Source organism: Corvus moneduloides, chromosome 3 (assembly GCF_009650955.1).
Source record: "Corvus moneduloides isolate bCorMon1 chromosome 3, bCorMon1.pri, whole genome shotgun sequence".
Classification (NCBI taxonomy): domain Eukaryota; kingdom Metazoa; phylum Chordata; class Aves; order Passeriformes; family Corvidae; genus Corvus; species Corvus moneduloides.
Genome location: NC_045478.1, coordinates 50426980 through 50450988, shown reverse-complemented (window position 1 = coordinate 50450988; position 24009 = coordinate 50426980). Strand labels below are relative to the sequence as shown.

General features: G+C 38.7%; 1 long non-coding RNA gene across 1 annotated transcript in view; it reads left to right on the top strand.

Moving 5' to 3' along the window:
* The first annotated feature begins 1043 nt into the window (after nt 1-1043).
* LOC116440598 overlaps nt 1044-24009 on the top strand; it is a 52500-nt gene continuing 29534 nt past the window's right edge. Inside the window, exons 1-2 of the long non-coding RNA XR_004238707.1 lie at nt 1044-1129; nt 1755-1825. This is a non-coding gene — a long non-coding RNA (uncharacterized LOC116440598). The remainder of the gene's footprint in view (nt 1130-1754; nt 1826-24009) is intronic.

Below are 24009 nucleotides of genomic sequence, written 5' to 3'. Positions count from 1 at the left end.
TGCTCTCAGTTATGCAGTCTTCCAAAGGGGACTCACTGTGCATCTGTCATAAGCTTTTTCCAGTGTCACTAGTAATAAGGATTAACCTCTCTATGCCTAGCTCCTGAGAGCTGGCTTTTTACGGATATGTAAAGAATGTCTGGGGCAGAAAGCAGGGCTACACTGGGGCAGGATCCTTGGCTTTAGCACCCACATGCCCCAGTGGCTGGACAGACCCTGAATTAGTTGACCTTCAAGGTACAGTGAAATGCCAGTCTATTTACTCAACTTTGTGCCTAGGGGAGGTAATTGTAAGAATTGGAAACATATTAAATAGCAGTGCTCGAGGATGAGACACTATCTAAGTCGACATTTTGTCAATTAGCTATGCAAACTGTCTGAAAGTTTTTCATGAGTAGAGGGAGTGTGTGGGGTGGATTATGCACCACCCCCCCCTCCCCCCCCATAAATAAATAAATAAATAAATAAATAAATAAGGCTGTATGTTCTAATGACAAAGTTGGTGTACTCCTGCTGAACTCTCAGGAAACCGCAGGTGCAGTATCACTTATTAATAGGTAGCACATAAAACCAGACTACTGAAGTTGCATTATCCTAGCTTACCCTAGCAGTATTTGTAGTGGGCCAAATTCACTCTCCTGGCACAGGAAGCAGCACAAAAAACTGCCAGAAATTGATGTTTCTGATGGTTCAGCACTGACCCTCCCAGCCTGAGCTATGACCCTTCTCAAACCAGCAGCCTACTATTTTTCCCACCTGTGACAAAAAAAGCTACTCCTGCAATGGAGAAGGGAGTCTGAAGGTGCCGGAGGGTGAAGTCTACTCCTTGGTGAGTCTTGCTCAATAAAGATCAGAGCTTGAAGCCGGTGTTTGTGAAGTGAATCAACTTGGTCAGCTTGTGTGCGGTTTTTTTGTTTCTCCGCTCTTCACTTTTGTTTCTACCATTCTCCTGAGCTATGGTCCAGAGTGGGAGGGAGTTAGCAACTTCTCTGTACCTCTGTAGCCCCAAAGCTGGGCATAGTTGCAAACATTTTGCTCATGGACTTGCTCTCCCTCTCTCCTACCTCCACGGTCCTCAGTTGCTCCAGAAGTCGCCTGTTTGCTGTTCAGTCACACAGGACAGAGCAAGGTCAGTGCTTCATTCCCCAAAGTAGTTACGGGTGCCAGGGCCAGTGAGTAATGCTGCAGGCATTTGCCTGGACATCTTTGCTGGTTTGTAATGCATCCTCTAGGGACAATCTGCTTGTTAGAGCTCAGCTTTTCTTTTTAAAATTCATTTGGTTGAATCTCAAACAAATATTCTTTAAGAAATGGACTGCTTTGCTTTCTTGAAAATAGCAGTTATGCAAGCAGGAGTAACTAGTAACTGTGACAGCAGAACTGTTTTGCACAAATGTGACCTAAATTTCTTTAACCTGAGGCTTTAGTTGGTTTCCATGCATGAACTGGAAGGCAAAATGAAACTACAATATTTCTTGTTGTTTCATGAGGTATTTTCACCTCCTTAAAATCCCATCAGAAAAATCAGACCTAATGTATGAATCTGTAACCGTGAAAAGCTAAAGTAGCCCAAAGGAAGATATATATATAAATACCCAGTTACCAGTATATAACCTCCATATGAAAACTCTGATGGTGTCCTTATTTCTGATTAAGGAGGGGCTGGGCTAATCACAAATAGTCAGGGATTTGTAGGTTGATTCAATTAAACAGCATGTTATAAATTATGTTAATATTTTTCTGTCTTTCTGAAGGACCTATATAAATATAGCAGTGTTACTAGCTGTTGTACTCCTCACTGGCAGCTCATCTCTTATTCAAATGGGTGAGTAACAGTGGGTGGAATTCTCAATTCTTTATTCTTTCCTAGTTCACTGATTTATTCTTTACCTCTTTTTTTGTTTAAAATGCTCTCGTTATGTATTCAGTGATATGCATTCATAGCAAGATAGCCTCTGTGTTTTGATAAATTTACTAAAATGAAAGATAATTATTGACCATATTGAATAGCAGCTGTATGTAGATCATGAGTGAGATAGATGGATGCATGTCTCTTTTTTTTAAAGAAACACATACCTTCCAGATCAGAATCCACTGCCTGGGAGTTAATGCATACAGAAGCCTTCAGTTCTTAACACTACCTTGTCTGAGTAAATACATGTTCAGCCACCACTATGTTAATGGATTCAAGCACTCCTAATGATTTTGGAATTAGTTTATATACTGAGATGCCTGGACTGCTTTATTTACTGGAGTGGCTAGCTAACAGGCTTTGTTAGCCTAAAGGCTGTGCGCTTCTGTGTATGCGTGCGCTAGACATCCACTGCAGATTCTCAAATTGCATTGACTTTCTTGCCAAGATGGCAGGCAGCTGTCAATGTGGACACTAGCAAACACAGATGGAGCAAGCCATTCAGGAAGGGATGTGATATTTGACAATTCAGACTTCCAAGGGCCTTAGCAGGTCGGCAGCTACCACAGCCCCATGTTGTCTTATTCTCAGATCAGCATAACGAATCATGCCCAGGAGACCAAGTTAATCCCTTTCAGGTTCCCTGGACTGTAGATCTTTCTGAATTTTCCTTTCTTTAGCCCTTTGTTTTCTTCCTGCTTTGTACTGAAAGTTAGCTACAACAGCAAGAATGTATTAGGCTACTTGGAATACTGTCTTCAATTCATCCTGTCCTGCTGGCACACGGCGCAAGCTGCACAATGAAGAAACTCCTGCCTCACTTCTGGAATGAGTCAACAAGAGGGTTTATAAAATGCGACGTCTACATGTGCACACATGCACATAAACACACATGCAAAAAGCTGCAGTTGCTGTTGTCTGGGTTTGAGGGTAAATGCAAATCTAGTTTTTGAAGCCACCATTTGCCAAAAGGCAGCAAAATCTGGCCCTGCCAATTCAAGGAGTTATTAACTACTTCCCAAGTACTTCCACGTCTCCCAGCGTATGGCATGCAGGTGGCCTTCTCCAGCTGGTTAGATGCACCATTCATCACTTCAAAAGCAGTTACAATGCCCTCTTCTGCACTCAGTCAGAGGAAGGATCTCATCTCCTTCCTGGAAAATTCAGCTTGGGGCAGGAACTCTTCTCCTTGTATGAGCAACTCCCATTGTGTCTTATAGCAAAGGGGTATGAGATGTTTGAAGATTAATCCTGTCCTCACTAAGGCACATCTGTTGTCCATTAGATTAGAGAAAGGGGCCTCAAATACTCTCTGCACCTCAGGCTTTTGTCTCTCAGTACAAATCTACCCTACCTTGACTCTGCAGTGATTTCTCCCAAGCATGTGGCCATTAGGTGGATTTTGGTTAGCAAAATGCACTGTATATACCCTGCTATGATTAAACAGTGTCTGAGTAAACTTTGATGGCTGGCAAAATACTGGCTTTATTACACCTTGCATGTGGTGGTATAAGCCATCAGCTGCAGAGAGCTGCTCCATGCTAAGCAGTCTTGAATCTCATCTTTAAAATAAAGAAATATAGAATTCCTAAATTAAAACCAGATTTGGATTACCCCATAAAGATTAAAGGTCATTTCAAGCCTTTTACCCTTCTCCAGCATAACTTCACCCATTAACATTAGGACTAGAATTCTCCAAAACCTGTCTCTTTTGTATCAAATTAAACTGTTCTCATTTACCCTGTGTTTGAATCTGGCACAGAATATTCAACAGCCACAAAGCTCCTGTTTTCCCTACTAAAATAGGGGGTGGGTGTGTCATCTGCTTTAGGAACTATGTTCAGAAATGGTGCTATCTACTTTTGAAGTGGTTACTCCAAAACTGTCCCCACATGAGATGGTCCTGACTGATAAAATCATATCAACTTTACAGTAATGCCAACCATAAAGTTAAGAGTTGATGGTCTCTGAGATTCTGGTAACAGTGATAGTGCTCCAGTGCTTTGGGAACCCCTTCTTTGATAGGAGGCAGCAAAATCTTTTTAGATGAAACTAGGCCAACATGAGTAACTGATTTTATTGGTTCAGCAGTAGGATTTATAAATAAAAATAAAAGTAGAACAGATCAAAGGGAATTAAAAAAAAATTTACTTGACAAAGCAAAACACCCAAAAATGTCATTTTGTGTGGCATGGGATGTTCTATTCCACTTGAAATGAATTACTTAATTTTGTCAGGAATATGAAAAATAATAAGCAAAGAAGGATGCATTAGTGTTACAAAATGTTCAGAAATAATTGCCCAGCTTCACTTAGATGGTTAGATGAAATACATCACTAGCAGAAGTGAAAAGCTGAGAATAGATGGCCAAATGACCTCTGGGAAGGAGCTTGGACCAGCATCTAATGCTAATACACTTGCATCTATCATTCTTTAATATATAACCAAGCAAAGTATGGGTCTTAATATGATGGAAAGTGTCTCCATGATGGTGTAAATCACAACAAACGAACAAACAAACAAACAAGCAAAGAATAATCCTTAACAACTAATTTTCCTACGTTGTGTTTTGAGATTTCCTATCTCAAATTACCAGACAAAGCAGGTATTTTCAGTGTGGTTATACTTGGGTTTCTCAAAGGATTTGCACATTAAAAATAGAAAAAGTCTCATATTTGAATCATCAGAAGAGTAAGGCTTAGTATCAATCTGAAGCCACATCTAGTTTCAGAGGGACACTGTCTGTTATGAGCCTCATAAAGGAAATTTGAACAAAGCTTGAAAAAAGATTTTGTGCTCGTTAAAACACATTGCAGTACTGCAAGTTGGGAGGAAGGGAATTGAAAGCCACATTATGATTATATACGAATGACCATACTCACAAAGTTACTCTACTGCTATTCCTTGTTTAGCAATTTTTCCTAAGAGAAAGACTTCAGGCCTGTTTAATGTTGCTTGTTACTTGAATTTTATTTAGGTTTAAATTACAGAACCAGAGGGCAAGAAGAGACTTCAAGAAATCCCCCAGTGAACTCCATTGGCCCCAAATGGCCCATGTTTCTGAGATAATCAGTCTGTGGTGTAGGCAACAACAGAGGCTTTTTTTCAGGGTTATTTGCTATGCTCATTTAGCTGGTTGACTGGTTCCACCTCTTTTCCTCTTTTGTCATTAGTTGCTATGTCAGAAAGTTTGTTTGTTTGTATCTTTCATTGATTCTGTGCTGATTTTACCCTGCTCACTTTGACTATGGGATTCTGCCTCATATAAATATGATTATTGCCATCTGAGTGTTCTTGCAAGCATTAGGCCAGATTCATTATTAGATGTTTGCAGGGCAACAGCTAAACTATACATATGTATAATCTATTGTAAAAATACATGCTGGCATCACAGTTTTTAATTATTCAGTCCATTTGTAAAAGAGTGTATTTTCAAGCTTGAGATGATGTCAAAGTGGACAGGCTGAGGCTCAGTGTACTCAAATTAGAGGCTGGATTGGCTACAGTGGCTCACAAAATTATTATACCTGAAATCATGAATGTACTCCAATATTGCTTCCATGACTCAGGCCTTTCATTCGGTAGAAGTAGTAAATTAGGGAATGTAGTCAGAAAAAAAAATGCTGGGTAGAGGCAAGTTAAGAATATTGTCATGTTTCTTGCAAAAACTTTTCAGATACAGCAATATGGTACAAAAAGAGGCTACTTGTGACTACAGTGAATAACTCAAAGTGTCAGCAGAATGAAGGGAAATAGTTCTGCATTCATTCTCATCAGGCTTTGTCCTTTCTTAATGTTATAAGGATGTCAAGAATGTCAGAAATTGCAGTTTTATCAGTTTGTCTGTTACATAATTTATTTCTTCTTCTTCAGAAAAGGAAGAGAAAGATGAAGGTATCAAATCGACAGCAGTATCATTGCACTCTACCATTGTGTTAGACTTTGATAGCTTTATTTTCAAATGTGAGAGGAGTTAACCACTGTTTCTAATCTACTTTCAAGCCCACTTCATGTGGGTCTTGAAAGAGCTTGGTCCTCTTTCCGTATTGCCTTAGTCAGTAATTCTTATTTATCAAGGTATTTACATTTGTTGGGACAGATCTCTTGTGGAGTTTCCCTTCATTTATACATCTAGCAGAAATATCATTCTCACATATTCTTAATTATGCTATATGTCAAGCTTGTAACACAAATATTTACTACTATGTATATAGGGTATTTACAAGTATTTGTTAATTTCAGTTAACACAGTGGGTTGGTTACAAAGAGTTGGTTATTCCTACTTCAAGCTAGAGTGGTTAGCTATGATTCAGCAAATTAAATACATGCACTGTAGCACTTTGCTACCCACTGAATGACAGTGTAAAGCAGTTCCAGCACAAATAATTGAATATCTAAAGTAAAATGAAAAAAGATTGTGAGTATTAGAACTGACCTTCTGGAAATAGGATGAAAGGTAGCCAGCTATTATCTGTATTAGTCTTCTCATCCAAGATAATAATTTACTTATCATTCACAGCTGAAAATATACTGTTTACATTTATTTGAATGTTGGCTTCCATCTACATGTAGCTCTAACATATAATATGTAGGTCATCTAATGGAGTTTTCTGGTTCTTACAGGACATTTTTTTCAAGAAAGGGAAAATGCTACTTTGTTGAAATATAATCAGCTCATGAGAAGGGTTATGAAGATCTGCAGAGCTTAGTAGAAAAGAATAATGGCTATCTTTTCATATGGGCTTGATGAATGGGCTTCAATGAAGTTTCAAGACCTACAGTTAGCAGTACGTAAGTTGTATAAAGATAAAATCAAGCTGTGAGCAGAATGTTACACGAGCCAAAAATAGGTCACATTTGAATCTTTTCTAAAGACCTTATCAAAGTTACACATTTCCAAGGATTTCGAAAAATTATTTACAATGTGTGCAGCTTGCCATAGTCAGACAATGCTGATTTCTAGTCGTGTGTAACAGATGACATTGTAAACTCAGTAGAATTCTAAAATGATGTCAAAACTCAATTTATATTATATGGTGTTGAACGCTTCAAGGCTTTTTGGGAAGTGTCTGTGAAGAAAGAGTAGTTGCTGAAAGCTGGCTGTGCAGCCCAAGTACTAACAGACAAAGGAAACATGCTGCACAAGGTGTTAGGTGGGTTTTCCACTTAGTCACTTTTTTTAGCCAAAAATTCATTTGAGGCACAGCGCATGCTTCCTCCCTGTGCACTTTCTCTTTCAGGACAGCAACAACAGATTGTAATTATGTTGCACGTGCCATTTCCCAGTTACTGCTGTCAGATGGAGGTAACAAAAGACCACACAGTGTCACTGGGACTGTTTTTTGTTGGTGGTGTTTTTCCTGAAGACCAATATGGACTGCTGCATGGCTCTAGGAAAGAGCCTGAAACCCTTGGGATTTGTCCTGATCCCAAATAAGATCAGAATTCTGGGTTAGTGAAGTGGTGGCACACAGCCTGCATGGTCCTGCAGATGTGTACAGTGCTGCAGACCTCTTGTTCTTCACCCAGAGCTCTTTCCTTGTGGTTTCCAAGGAATTCTTATTTTGACAGTGATACAGCAGTAAGTGGGCCATATTAAGTTTGAAAGAGCTTAATCAATCAGCACTCGCAGATACAAAATCTATTTCCTGTATTTGCAAAATTCATTGCAACTCATTCATTTGAATAATGCCATTTGCTGATCAGGTATTCTCCAAGATGAGTAGTGATGACACAGAGCTGCTGTGTTCCTAGGCTGTGGTTAGTTTTATTTCACTCTTAGAAGCAGTGCCTTTCTTCGTTGAACTAATCCTTCTGACTTTTCACCTGTGACAACAGAAAGGTATTGATCATCCCTCACAGTAAATGGCCTGGGTCTGATTTTCTGTTTTTAAGAAGCCATCTTCCAGTGCAGCATTGTGCCTGGCTCTCAGCTTCCTCTGGTAGACTGGTGGCCTTGGATGCAACAGCCTAATCTTTAGATTCTAATTTTTCTACCAAAGTCAGACACACTTTTCTGATTGCTGTTTCAAGAATTACCTCACCCAGTAAAACAAAAGTTAATTTGCATCAGTACCCGGTTATTGGGAGAATAGTCTGGTTTAGGTACACTGGGTAGGGTATTAACACTGTTAGAACTTTTACCTTGGATTTGTAACCCTGTCTCATGTTGACCTTTGAGATACAAGGAACTCTTTCTACAAAGCCTGCCTTGGAGAGCTGTAAATTATTAATTCAGCAATCATAGCTAAATGTTGTCTGCAGAGGACACACCTCAATGAGTACACAACATATTGACTGAATGAAATGTAGACAGAAAGTCGCAATGCCATTGAATGAAGTAGGACCATAGTTTTCATCATATAAAATCATAGAATCTTTAAGGTTGGAAAAGACCTCCAGGATCATTGAGTCCTACCTTTGGCCAAACACCACTGTGCCAACCAAACCACTGCACTAAGTGCTGTACCCAGTCATTTCCAATGTATAACCATCCTTTCAGTGAAAAATGTTTCCTGATGTCCAACCTGAACTTTCCCCAGGATAACTTGAGGCTATTTCCTCCTGTCATGGGTTGCCTGGGAGAAGAGGCCACCCCCCACCTTGACAAAACCTCCTTTCAGGTAGCTCTAGAGAGCAGTAAGGTCTCCCCTGAGTCTCCTTTTCTCCAGGCTAAAAACACAAATATCAGAAGACTTGATGATAAACAAATTTAGAGCATAGTTTAGGCTCCATTAGGCTAACATTAGATTTCTAACAAAAATTCATAATCTTTCAGATAAAGATCCTGACTGTGCTTCTAGCTCATGACATGAGTTCTGATAGAGATGGCAAATACGGTTAGTATGAGTCAGGCTCTACAGGGATTTTGTTCATAAGCCTTGAGGAAACAAGTGTGAGAGCTGTAGCTCTATCATACTTTGAAATGCTCCTGGGCTGATTTAGATTTGCTGTCTGAGGTGGTGGTGAGGACACTGTTCTTACAATTGCTTCCTCACAAGGCAGTTCACGGTCCCTTGGGATTTTCACTTCCTCTCCTGCAGTGAAAAAGAGACAAACCACATCTCTCTGCTTTTTCGAAAAATGTATATATGAGGTTGAGACATTTGCCATCCATAGAGGGGCACCACTGCTTACAGCATGTTTACTGTCTGAATTTTGATGGGAAAGCTATTTTGGGATGTAACTTTTCTTTCTAACACTTTCCAGAAAGTAGTTTAAGGTACAAAAGTACATTCTTTTCTCTTTCACTTCCAAAAGATCTTGGTCTAGCCTGGGAAGATTATCAACTGCCAAAACTAAAATTAAACCAGAGTACCAGAAAAATCTTTTTTATAATTAAATGTAGACAGCACTCATCATGTCACATATATCAGATTGAGTCATTAAAGTTCAAAGCCTGGAGAAAGCTCAACTAAGGTCTAGTAAACAGTAGCATCCTTACAGTGGTGTTATGGAGAGCAAATAATTTACATGCTTTAAATGCATCCAGGCTAGGAATTGAGCTGAACAGGGATGAGGCTGAAAGTTGTATGGTTAGGAAAAAGGCAGCAGTCCAACTCTAGCAGCTGGATTAAAACACCAACATGTTTTGCTTTTCGGTCATCCAAAGTTCATCTTGCAATTCACTGATGCAGCCGCTGCCATGAGGGATTTCTTTGATAGGAGTTGGAGGGGGATTTCTGATGGGGTGGGTTCCTAGGGACAGCTGAGGACCAGCCACCTGCTCTCCAGGAACGTGCTCTGCCCTTTGTAAGTGAGGAAATCCATCAATACATATTCCTTCTGCATAATACAATGCAAGTGTGTGGAGAAATAGCAATTTAATTAAAGTCCGCAGATGATACTATGCACTCTACTAACAAGCACAGGTCATTTTACCTGTGAGGAGATAATTTCTCTAAATCAAACATCCTGTACGTCCCCTAAGTGTTTTCATCATTTCATAATTGGATCTCAAACTGTTTTGAAGTACCTCTCATAACCAAGCCCTTGTGCCAGCTGGATGTTCCCCCTACAGGGGATGGAGTGCTTGCACTGGAAATCCTGCTCCAGTCATCACAATAATGTGGAGACTGGTTTTGACTGTAACACCTGTGAGTTAAACTCCTCTCCCTGTCAGAAAGCAGAGCTGAATTAGGTGAGTAAATCCCCACCTCCACTTTCATCTCCTTGTGGACATTTAAATAACTCAGCTCCAGTAATTACCCAGTATAAACCACAGCTCATAGCTGCCAAAAATTCCTGAAGACAAGAAGTGAATGTGCAGAGCAAGCATATGGGACAGAACAGAATTACACCCTAAGCAGGGACAAGAACCTGTGTGTATGAGGCTGTGGTTTAAAGTAGACACAGATACAGACTGTATTTAAAAGGAATGGTTTTTTTCACTTCAATTCTTCCTTCTTGGTTTGCCAAGGCCCTAGACTTAGGTTTGTGCCGTACCCTTTGTGCTGCCACTAGTATTTGTGAGGACCTCCACACTGGTGGATGTGAGGAAAAGGATTCGGCTGAGGAAAAAAGGTTCCTGTGAAGTGAAAGAGGAATAAATCCATGTTCTAAATTTCAAACTAAAATTAATCTGGAATGTTTTTCCTTTTCTTATTGGTTTATCGCTACAATACCCTGGTTACTAGCTATAATGCAGTGCTGCAATATTCACCACTGCAACGCAATGTCCTGTTTCATCTTAAGCAGTGCTTAACTTAAAATAAATGTATCTAATGGATAAATGAAAGGGCAGTGCAAGCGCCAAAAAGATCTAATACCTTGTGTCTTTTCCTAAAATTTTTGTCTTTTCAACTATGGCATCAGTTCTGAAGAAAAACAAAACCAGCCTTGCGTCCTCTCTTCTCTGAGGAGTGAATCCTGGGATAGTGCCACTTTTGCAGTTCATAGGTGTGTCTTAATCAAAAACTACAAGCACAATGCATCTTCCCACAAAGGGCAAAATGAACTAGAGGCCTGCAATGCTTAAGGTGCACGGTCTAGCTCTTTATGACACCGCCAAAGGCATTTGATAAACCCGTCCTCAATTACTGAGCTCTATCTGATCATAACTCTGTAGACATATCACTGTACTTGCAAAACCTGTACTGTGGCTCAATAGCTCTCAGGAAGCCTACAAAGCTAATAATCCTGAGAGAAAATTTAAATAACTCCAACTATATCTTTGTTGGTGACTCACACCAGTTACAAAAGTTGTTAGCTGCCAACAACTTATAAAAATATTTTGGACACAGAAGAATGGTTTCTTATCCTAATTTCTCAAATTTGTCTTCCCTTTGACGAACAGCTGGACTTTCCAGCACTTCACCTCTATTCTATTCTATTCTATTCTATTCTATTCTATTCTCATTGAGCTAATGAAATGGCACTTTGCTTCCCCTGTTGGTTATTGAATTAGATTTTGAGATATGACAAAAAGAAAAGGGACCTACATTGAGCATTTTGCTGCTAGGGAAAAAGTCACGGTGGATTTGGCATTGGTATTTGGGCAGCTATGAAGGTGATGTTGCCATTCTGTGGTGAAAACATTTAAAATGACAGTACAAAATTAAATTTATTCAACTTAAAATTAAAGATCATATTTTAGTAGTGAAAATTATTAAACATTTTCAGAGATTTTCCCAGTAATTTTAAGGATTCTTCATCGCTTAGGTTTCAAAATTTACAGCTCAAAAAAAAATGTTTAGTGCAAGAATTGCAAAGTGACATTCTGTGGCCTGTGTCACCTATGACTGTGATGACTGCTGTCCTTTATTGTTTTCATAACCAGCAGTTAATACTGTCCAAGCAAAGGAAGACCTGCACCTGTTATATTTTTGTGGCTATTTAGAATAATTTCAAATTTTTCTAGGAGGAAGGGGAGAGCAAGCAATGGTGTCCACTCCCCACACTTACACAGACCTTTCAGTGTGTATAAGTGTGTGCATGTATGGTCCTCCTCCTCCAGCTACCCTGGCTTTCCTGGACTCCTCTCCCATAGTCATGGGTTCCCTACACCACAAAAGTGCGTTGGGCTGGCCATCAATGGTCAGAGAAAAAAAAGGTATAGAATGGTTTTTTTATTTTTTATTTTAACTAGATGGAAAATTTAAGAAAAATTTTAAAACAGTGACTTTTTAAACTCCCGAAACTTCTTGAGATGAGTTATACTCCACCAGCATTTCAGTCAAACTTAAATCTTCTAATCCTTTCCCTCTGACAAAATCTCAGAAAGTGTCTCTGCTTAGTGGATTTAAAAGTGCTGGTGTTAAGTGGAATGCTATACATTTGCATAGAAATGCAGTTACAAAACAAATGCAAATGATTTCAGGGCTTTGCAAAGTTTAGCATCAGGCCTCTGTCAATGTCTAACACAACCCAAAAGTTGTGGGAAGATAATCAGTTGCTGCCCTGAACAAGGAAAACACCTTTCCCATAAAAATAGAACTGGTCTTTTCTTTCTGTAAATAATATCCTAAGTATACAGCCTCCTTTAACCACGGTGTTATTAAATCTGGGATTGATGTCATAAACACTTGGTAGGACTGTTAATTTTATGAGGTACCTTTAAACTATTTCAGACTAGAATTTTAAGATCTAATTTTAAGGATCTCTTTTTATGTATTGACATAACACCAAAATATTAAGGCACAAGTTTGTATTATACTGATTGTTTCCTTTGGTAATTTTTGATGTGCAGTATTTTTCTCACAGTTTTTATATAGAAAAGGGCATACCTCCTGAAGGTGCAGGGCAAACCCCGAGTGGAACAATTCTGGTTCCACTTCCTGGCTTGTGGTAGGAGGAAAAGATGTACACTATTTTTCTAGAGTTTTATAATGGTTCTAGACTCTGTGGCTGGTCTGTTCTGAAGCAGTTCACAGAGCACACCAACATGGACAGATGTGAATGATCTAATTAAGGGATGAGTTCCAATGCATCCTTAAAACTCTGGCTCTTGGGTGGCAAATGTGGATAGTGGAAATTTTAATGAAAGGTCAACTTCCTCTGGGAAACTTTACATAATTTTAAATCCTAAGGAAGCAAACTAATGTGGTACTCACATACTTGTGTATGTAGTTTAAAACTTGGTCACTCTTTAAGAGGTAATTTTATTTATATTTTTTTATAATGGCAATGCTTTCTCAATTCACAGTAGGATTTCAACCTTATTTAGACAGGAATAAAATGCATGGAATCTTTAGCTCTGATTTCCCCCATTTATCCACACAACTGATTTTTAGTCCACTTCCAAGAGAAAAAAATGTTTCTGAAAATGTTGTAATCTAATAAAAAAAGCTCTAAAATAATCTATTAAAAACCAACTGTATTGGAACATCAGTGATGGAAATAAGTGTTAAGGCAGATGAAATGAATAAAACTTGAAAAACAAATAGTTATTACAGCTTCTGCTGGTTTTTAGGGTGTCCTTGAGCTTGTTCTGCATATGAACTTCATTTACAAGAGTGAAATAAACCCCTTCTTGGATACGCAATGGTGGTAGCATCTGCCATTCATACCTGAGCAGGTAACTCCTGAGTTACTCCTTATATGCCTGTTTCCCAAGAACTGATAAGAAATTAAGTGTAGAGATAGGAACTAGTGAGCCAGAATTTTGGGAAATGATTGAGAGCAATTCTTTACTTCAGCATGTAATGTAGTATTCTGTAAACTGATCATTTTTTAGGTGCAAATGAATTCCTTGGTATTACATTCAAGTTATGTAAGTCATGGGTAGGTCTGCATTTGAGAAGTGACAAGAACACAGACTTTTACATCTCCTCTTTACCTTCTCATAATGTAAATCTTTAAATCATCTTTATATACACTGGCTATGTGCCAGTGTCAGATTGGTCCTCTGCATGTGTATGAAAATTTCAGTCCTTCATTTCTGTGAGTTTAAGAAGCTTATATAGTTCCTTTTATGACAGCTAAATGAAGTTTTGGTGTCAGGAACCTTATATAAAATTTTGCTTCTCTTCTGAATTTGACCTCATATGATTCCTCAGCAATACTGAAAACTATAAAGCAGCAAAGAGATTGAAAGCAAAACAGAAATAAGGAAGAAGTCCTGTTTTCCTTTTTCTCTCCTCTAAAAATTCCAATGCCCATAGAAACTCCTTGAATAAGGAAAAATGGTTTTGGTAGGGATTTCACTACTTTTATGTATTGAAATCGACAGCTAGACACCCTACATGAATATGCACAATTAAAGCAATTACACCATTGGATATTTCTCCCGTTATTTTGTCTGCTTAAATCATCAGGTAGTACTGTGTACAGCAGTAATTTTTTTTCAAAAATAATTTAAGATGTCTTCATTATAAAAAAAAAATTAGTTTATATTCATCCTATTCTCTTTTCACTTCCCTATAACCTTCTCCAGCAGTAGCTATAATAATTTTCTAATTTTCTAATTTTCTCCGAGGCAAAAATTATATAAAAATTTTTGTGACCAGTGATTTAAAAGGTAAAATATTCGACCTTTAGAGTACAATGTGTATAAGGCCACTGAAAAAGTTGCAAAATCAAACATACCATTTGTAGATTGTCAAAGCTTCCCTTTTTTCACATTTGTTAAAGGAAGATTTTTTTTTTAATGATAATACACAATCTCTCTCTGCCACTCTTTGCTCAGCACCCCTGCCCAGGGCCTGGCCTGTCTCAGCTGATCATGTTCTGTTCAGGAGTAAGGTGCTAAAGGTATTGTGCTGCACCTGATTGCCACTGATCTGCACACTTAGCTGTCTCATACATAACAGAAATAACCCACTCCAGAAGTAGTTCTTAATTGGAAAGGAATTTTTATACTCAAATTCTGCAACACGTTTTATTACCAGCACTGTAAGCTGCTCAGGAACATTAGCAATTGCAGGCACACCAGGTATCAAAGCTAATGCTTAAAAAAGTACAGGAAATTCAGGAAAACCAGACCAATCTTTACTAAATTAGGTTCTAACTTTTGTGGATTTTATTGTCCATATACCTGATAGATTCAGAGGTTAAGTAATAACATATGGGCTTAGGCAAACACACAGATGTACATAAAAACATGTTCTTGAGGAAAGCACATTAAAAGGATTTGGTTCCATTTTCACAGCTGTAATTTATAGACTACTCAGGGCATTTTTAATGGCTTGTATCGGACATCACCAGGTTGCTATATGTGGCTGGATTCAGGTCTCAATTCCACCAGAAGAACTATTACCCAAACCTTTCTGGTTTTCATTCTACTTGGTCTCCAGAACACGGGAATTAAAGGTAGAGTGGCAATCCTTATCAATACTGCCAAAATGCTGAAAAATTGGAATAACTTGAGAAAAAGGAGGGGAAGGCACACATTTTCTGTAAACTCATTGTTCACTTTATGTCGGCATTTCTCTACTTTTCAAGCTGCACTCCTCTGTAGGCCAATCTCTACTAAGGAATTATTTGGATCAGATTTCCATATTTTACAGAAAGTGAGTTACCTACTCCTCGGGTAACCTAGTTGGAATTCAGCAATCGTGACACGTTTCTCTATTGAGTTGCAAATGCCCGTTTAACTGTTAGGTAAAGACAGTCAAATGGGGCCCTGTTTGAATTAACTCCCGAATGCAGAGCTCTTTAAGCTCAAGGTGTTTTGTTATTCACTGCTTTTCCGATCCCTAAAAGGACTTAGGAAATACAAAGACATTATGAATCTCTGTCACAGAGCATGCAGGGAGCTCAAAACAAGCTGAAAATGCATTGCTTTAAAGCATTTCAGGCATGACCTTAAACAAACAAACAAACCTGCTCTGCTTGTTCACCTCAGCATTTCATGACTTGGTTTAGTGATGTCCAGACAGCATTTCCAAGGCAAAGGACAAGGGCCTACCCCCATCACTGCCTTTTCCATGTGGAAGGTCTCCAGGCTGCCCATCATGAGGTACATCACTGGATGATGGGATGCAATCCTAGGGAAACACTGGGACCTAGCTGTGCCACTAACTAGATAGGAAGTTTAAGATATATGGGTTCCTGTAATGATGGTGATAATAATTAAGCTATGTTATTTTGGTACCAATTTTTCCACAAGGAGAGCTGTTAATTAGGCTACAGTTTTCTCATGTCTCTAGACCTTTACTTTTCTCCCCAGGCGAGAAATCTCATTGTCATCGCTGACCCTGAACTTTTTCTTCCACCAGCGTCTCCCTCAGGTTTATTACCATGGTTGGACTCTTGCCAGCATTTGCCCTCACCCCGACCTTGTCTCTGATGAAATACTTGTTTATACCTTACTCAGTTCTCCACACAGCTAATGCAATCCTCTTCTTTAAATTCCCTCCTGAATGGTCTCCTTGAGTTGTCTGGATTTAATTCAGTGTTGCCAGGAGAGCACAAGATGCATACTCCTGTTGTAATAAGCTTATTTGGTATGGGATAAAGAGTGGCAAGCTGAGGATATAGGATTGCAATACCTTTTCTTTTTTTTTTCCCCTCTAACATGCTCTCTTGTTTCTGCTGTCAGAGCCCTGCTTGGGCAGATTGTTACTGAATTTGCCTGGGGTGGCAGGGACCCAGCCAGACAAAGGAGCTGAAGCTTGGCTGCTTCAGGAGGAGGAAGGCAGGTGGGCAGGCTGGCTGAGCAACAGCAGCCTGTGAAAGAAAGGGCAGGGGGTGCTGGTGGCTGCTGGGACCGAGGGGCTGTCAGCTTGCACAGCCAATTCAGAGACCTTCAAGCTCAGTGCTGGATGCTGTTTGGAGGGGAGAAGGGATCTACAAGAGGAGCCTGTCCTGGGGAATTTTGGCTGAGGAGTCGTAGTAAGAGAGAGGAATGGGTGAAGTGGGAGGATCTGGAGTAGCTGGGTATTTACAATGAAAGCTTTCTGGGACAGGTAAGAGACAGTATGTCACTCAGCAGTGTGCTTTTTGAGGATGTTAAGTCTTGCCTTTAATTTAAAAGGATTGCAATCACTTTTAAGTTTAATTAGCTTCCAGGAATAAGTCCAGCTCTGGGCTGAAAGAGAAAAAGGGAGGGAGTTCTTGAAGTGAAGGGGAAGGAATAAGCAGGAATGAATTTGGAAAAATGAGAGGAAAGTCTGAAGACCTGAAGAATGTGTAAAGGATGATTCTGGGGCAGTGTCTATGGAATTGGGTAACTGTGAGACCTAGGAAGCAAGGGCCAGTGAAATGAAAACTTTTTTTTTCAGAAGGGAGCTAGAAGAAAGCAAAAGGCATGAGGCCTTCTGCCCTAGAAAAGACTGCTTCTCTGCAGCAGTAATCATTTCTAATTGGAGAAGTATCTAATTTGTTTTCCACCCACAATTAGCTTGAAGGTCCCTGTAAAATGTTTTCTTTGTTCTTCTTATCTTAGCTACAATGAGAAACTGCCAGTGAAAAGGGTCTTGCAAAAGGAATAAATTTACTTGGTGTTTTTTCAAGCCCAATTTCTATAACAAGACTGTTTCAGGGACCAAGCCTAAATCAAAATATTCTTAGCAATGCTAAAAGGCAGAGAGTGCATCTCTCTTATTAATCCACTGTTCTATTGTCTCCAGCGTGCTCTGCACAGCCCACTCTTTGATTCCTCTATCAGGACCCCATTTCTGATTTAATCCAGGCTTCTAGCCCTGGAGCAAAACTTTTCCAGAAGGAGACTAGACAAGATCAATGTCTGAACACATTGCTTTTGTTTTAGGGTTCAACAAAAATCTTAATTCAAACAGTTGCATTTTATAGAATTAGATCACAGTTCCTAAACATCTCTCATCTTGGGCTATGTTTAGATCTACTGTCCTTGATGTTTTAGTACCAGAGAGGTGTTTGATCAGATACTTTTCTTATTTCAGTTTACAAAAAATTATGAGCTTCTGTTTTGGACAATCCAAAGCTTCTTCAGAATGACCCCAGTGCCTGCAGTGAGACAGGAAGACTACTGTTGTAAAATCATGTCTCAGAGATGCCCCAGATTACAAATAATTGGGGGATATCTTATTAGCGTTCTCTTTTTCCATAATATATTTTAAGTTCCAGTTATATTTATAGTGTACAATTATCTAAATAATTAAAGCCACCAATGAAGCTATTATCAATTACTGCTCTTAACTTTTGGCAGAAATTACAAGATCCTTGCTATGTTTCTTCTGTTGCTTAATGGTGGACATAGTTTCCGTGAGCTGTCAGTAAGTGTCTTCTTAGAAAAAGTCATAAATGTAGTTTTCCTCCTATAACATCAAAGTAATTGAAGAAGCCTTTAAAATTTATAGATTTATTTTACTGCTTTGATTTTTTGTGCTTCAAATCCAAGCTATATCTCAGAACATCTGGGCTCTAATTCATGTTAATCCACAAAAGTAAAAATAATATGGCCTCCTCCTACTGAATAGAGAGATTGCTCTTATAAATAATAACAACCCTAGAGTAGGCAATCAGCATTGTCCATGCATAAACCATTCTAGGACTGGAGAATCTTATTCCCCAGTTTCAAATTCTGCCCTGGACTTGCTTAGTGATCTTCATTGCATTACATGATATTTATGTACCTGTTTCTTCATTGTAAAAACATATCTGCTGTGAACTATTTTGGAGTCTAAGGCCATGAACTTCACACACTACATGTAACTATTCTTACTTGAGGAAAAATTTTAACTGTGAAGGAATTATGCTGAGTGAATTATTCTCACTGATAAATGGTGACAATTACCTGTTTGGGTTTTGAATCAGTTTTCTGATATGTGGACATTTGAATACCTGAAAAAAATATAGATCAAAAGTCCATACTACTTAGAGCTGTAAAAAACCACAAACAAAACCAAGTTCAGAACACAGCTTAATATGACTCTATAATATTACTGTGATTAAATTTCAGTTAATTGCTGAAACTTCATTAGGGATGTGATCAGATTGAAAAGATAGGTTTAGATATATGAAAATTGCTTTTTATAATAAACTAGAAATGCATGGATACCATATCCAGTTAATACCTTAACCTCATTTCAGTTTTGCCCACTGAAATAATAACCCAATTTAACAGCTTTGATCTAACTTTTTTTGTCTTTTGAAAAATTAGAATCTTACTGTGGATTTGACATTTGAAATCCAGAGCAATTTTGCTTACTTTAAATGTAGACCAAATTAAATAATTTACAACTTTAAATTACATTCAAGGAGTGCATTGTTGCCACCTATTTTCTTTAATCCATCCCTCCCTATCTAATGCTTAAGGAACATATTACAATCCTGCACAGAAAATAAGTAGGGAAGCATGTAAGCATTCATTTAATGAAGTCCTCTCCAGCTCCTGCGGTTTTTTTTTCCTACCTTGTTAAGCCTTCTGTCTTGTACCTTGGTTTAAATATTGTACGAACATCATTTGACCTTTCTATCACCATCTTGTGGAATCCTATCTGAAAATGTGTATACATGGTGCTAGATATATACATCCTGGGGAATTTTGGCTAGCAAAATTTTTAAGTTTAAAAACATGTAAAAAGAAAGCTGAAAATGCATTTAAAAATCATTGAAATATGCTAAGTGGGCATATAAATACATGACATTTTAGATCTTCCACTCTCCAACTCAACTTCTACTGAATTCTAGGAACATCCAGTAAAACAAATATTCTTTTCTATAGCAGCTCCTTGAAAACTTAAAGTTTTGTGCCACAGAGTTCCCAGAAACACTTTAGGTTAGGAAAATCAAGTTTTTAACTCAGTGTCTTCATCAGCCCAAGCTTGTCTGGTACATTGAATGTCAGTGGAGATACTCAAAGCTCAGCTGGACAGGGCACAAAGCAACATGATCTCATATTCCTGCTCTGGAAAAGGCATGGACCCTTTGATATCCAGAGATGCCCTCCAAACTAAATTGTTCTATGATTTTATAACTTCTAGCTTGCATTAAATCTATAATTGCTCATTCCACCCCCAGATTTTACTCAGTGCCCGTGGATATATTCCTGATTGATTAGCACTTCGAAAGAGAGTGAGCAGTCTGGCTCATGACATCTACTTCTCGGTATGAATTTTAGCCTGTCCAGTCTGTGAATTAAGCTAAAACTGGTATGGGACACTCAAAAGCTGTATGGAAAAGCAGTGTCTGTTCAGGATGGTAACTGACTGCTGACCCCAAACCAAGGCATAGGTCACAGCTGAGCTGGCAAATGGATAAAGTGATGTAGGATTCACTTAATTCAGCCCTAGTTCCTTCCAGGGGAGACTCGCTTAGTCTCTTCTAGGCATTGCCAGGGCTAGCAATATATTAAATCAACCTAGTTGTCTGTAGCAATAACACCTTTTCCCATGAACATGTCAATTCATGGTATTAATCAGCAACATATGCATGAACTCTGAATTCCATTGTTCTCTCTTAAACATAATACACATGACTTTACAGAGTAAAGCATATGACTAGGAGTTAACGAGTTGGCCTAAAAGGATGTTTTCAGTATCCAGTTATAGGAATCAGCACAAGTGCAATCCTGTTTGACACTCTTGTTCTGATGGCCTTGGACATGTTTCCAGGTCTGGATATCTGACATAGGATATCATCCTATTTATTCTCATTCCCCAGTGGATCTACAAAATCCACTGAAGGGATCATAGAATCATAGAATGATTTAGGTTGGAAGGAACCTTAAGCATCATCCAGTTCCAACCCCTCTGCTATGGGCAGGGACAATTTCCACTAGACCAGGTTACTCAAAGACCCATCCAATCTGGCCTTGAACACTGCTAGGGATGGGGAATCCACAACTTTTCTGGACAACCTGTTCCAGTGCCTCACTACCTTCAGAGCAAAGAATTTCTTCCATATATCTACCTCAAATTTCTCCTCTTTCAGTTTGAACCTTTTACTCCTTGTCTTATCACTACAAGTCCTGAAAAAAAGTCCCTTTTTGTCTTCCGTGTGGGTCCCCTTCAGATACTGAAAGGTTTTTATAAGGTCTCCACAAAACGTTCTCTTGCTGAACAGTCCCAACTTCCTCAGCCTGTCTCCATACAGGAGATGCTCCAGTCCCCTTGGAAACTTTGTGGCCTCTTCTGAATTTGCTCCAACAGTTCCATGTTCTTTTTATACTGGGGGCACCAGAGCTAGGTTCAGTACTCCAGGTGGGGTCTCACAAGAGCAGAGTAGAGGGGCAGAATCATCTGTGTAAATTGACTCAGGAGTGGAGGAGGTAGGAAGGAAAATGAGAGTTCAAGATCCTCATTTCCTCTTTTCCTGACCAAGGTTGTATCCTCACATGGAAGACCTGCAGAATAAAACTTCTCAAGGTACCATTTTCATTCAAAGAGCAATCATAGGGCATTCTAAAGACTTATTTGAGGCAGTCTCCTGTATTACTGGACTTTTCCAGACTAATTGTCTAAACATCCTTGAAAAGGGTAGGGTTATTTATTCTTTTCATCTGAGGAACAGTTTCAGGATTGAGACCAATCCATAGGGTTGCAATGTCTATTTTCGAAGCATATCTTACATGGGGTAATACAGTGAGAACCACTCTCTTGAGTACCAGATAAGATCCACCTAGGAACATGTCTTTACCTGTTTAAAGAGTATCAATTTCCAAAGAAGTGATAATGAGAAAGTACTTCAAGAAAATGTCTTCTTGGAAAGGTCCCCTGTATAATTCTAGAGATTTCTCCAAATTGCCCCGAATTATAGATATATACGGACAAAATGCTGTACAAACTTACCCTTGCAAAAAGTAAAAAAATAAAAACAAAACCAAAAAACACCCCAAAAACCCAAACTCAAAACCAACAAAACAAAACAATCCGTCCAAAAAAAAAAAAAAGCCTATAAACTCTTCACAAAAGCTGTGCTGGAAAAAACCCCTCTGTCATCAAATTTACCACTTCACCTAATACTGAAATCTTAATGTTACATCTTTCCCATCTTTAGTATATATACATTTGTGTGCATACTGTATTAAAGACATGGGGCCATGACACTGTCATAAGTTTTTCTGATCTGATGATATTAAGTTCAGGTCTTTCAAGTCCTACATCCTGCAGACCTCAAATTAGTCTCAGATGTCTTGATGTGCCCTAATACTGCACTCATATATCTGTGAAGGCTCAGTGAATTGGTTACTACTTATACTTGGTTAAAATGTGTTTAAAAAATCTGTGATATGAGCAGTTTTTGATTTATTTGCAGCCAGTGTTTAGGAAGTTCTTCAGCAGGAAGATTGGTTTAGTTTTTGACATTATGAAGGGGGGTTTGCATTTTGTAATTTTTTGTTTTTGTTTTTACACCTCTGCTTTTGATTCTTTTAGGCCCTGGGGGTTGGTAGTCTAGTTGTTTACTTAGCTCTGGTCATTCTGAATGCCTATTCTTCCATTCTTCCTCTTATCTCTCAAGTGGTATCCTCTCCATCTGTTCAGTAAGCACTAACAATTTTCAGCCTTATCTTTTAAGACCGTCTTCAGAGGCAGTTTTGCAATTGTTTTCTGAAAAGGACTTGGCACTTAGAAAGTCCAGGTGGAAAACAATTTAACTGAGATTTTGGGGGAGAGCACAGAGAAATGAACAAAAGTATACAGTTGCTTTTTTTTCCTTGTGTAGAGATCTTGGTATTTTACCTGAACTTTAATCCCATCCACCCACAAAAAGGCAACATATATTTATGCTTGCTTCAAATAAAGCTCACATCCGAATTTACTCCACTAATATCTAAACAGAACACTATTAAAGGAGGCATAAATGACCTTTGAGTATCTTTACAAGCAGCAGATGTAATTTACAATAAATATATATAATAAAGATGAATGAATATAGTTATTTCCCATTTTCAAATGGAATTCTGAAACTGGATTAACTCCTGTGGGATGGACTCTTTATTTGGTTTTTGAATATACTTTCTAGCATGCTTAGCCCACCAACATGATGTGGGTTTGTCCTGTAAAGCTATTAATATACTGTAATTAACACACGGCATAATCAATCATCTGTCATATTGCTGGGTGTCTTACAAACTTTGATTTGTCTGAAGGAAGGAGACTGTAACAATAAAGGACACTGTTATCCAGATCACCATCTTTCAGGGATAGGTGCCATAAATTACAGAAAACAGGAGAAACAAGAGCTGCTCAAAATTCCTCTAAATACTATGAGAATTATAGCATTTCCATGTATGTCTATATCCTGAATTGGTAGGAAGAAAATCTAAAATTGCCTTGTAAAGGAGTTATATGTCAGTTTAGATAAATGTCTAAAAGAGTGGCTCACCAAATCCCATAAAGAAGTGGTAATGGGAAAAAAAGGAAGTTTTCTTATGGATTAAAATGGTTAAATAAAGGAAATTCAGAATAGAAATATATGTTTGATTTTAAGTGGAATGAGATCACTGCTGAAGTTCCACAGAGATCTCTGCTTAGGCCTGTGTTGTTCAAGAAAGAAATAAATTATTAGAGAAAGGGGTTGAATGCTCATGCGAAAAAAAAATCCTGCTCTGTTGCAAAGTTATGGTCTCTAGGTTGACTATTAGTAAAGAATTAGATCCTAGGCCTAAATAGGAAACGTCATAAGAACATCAGCTCAAGACCTGGTCCTGGTCAAAAAGTCAAATTGAACATTTCAAGCTGCTTCAGAAAGTGAGGGCAGCAGAAGAACCACTACACTGCAGTTTGACTTCATCCAGAGCTCTGAACGGGACAGCAAGAGAGAAGGCAGCAGCTGACCACAGAGACTCCCACACCCTCCCAGCCACATGACATTCTTCAGAAATGCAATTTGTCTTCAGCCACTGACGTTTGTAAACAACTCATGACATTCAGGAGAACAATCACAAAAGTTAAAATCTTGGCTTTCCTCATTCACCCAAAAGAGTGAAGATCCATACTAATTGGGGAAAAGTCATACTGAGAAGTAAACAAGCAAACAAGGGCAGAGAGGCCCTGCGGAGAGACCTTGACAAATCAGAGAGATAGGCAATCAGCAGCTCTACGAAGTTTAACAAGGGCAAATTCCAGATTCTGCACCTGGGACAGGGCATAGAATGGAGTTTAGAGCAATAACTCGGGTAGGAGAAAACCTGAATACAGAAGGAGAAACTGGGGATTCAGCTAAAGTGTGCAGTGGAGACTTCATAGAGAAGGTTAAGTGAGTGTGCACCTCGGTAATACAGTCTGCTTTTGGGC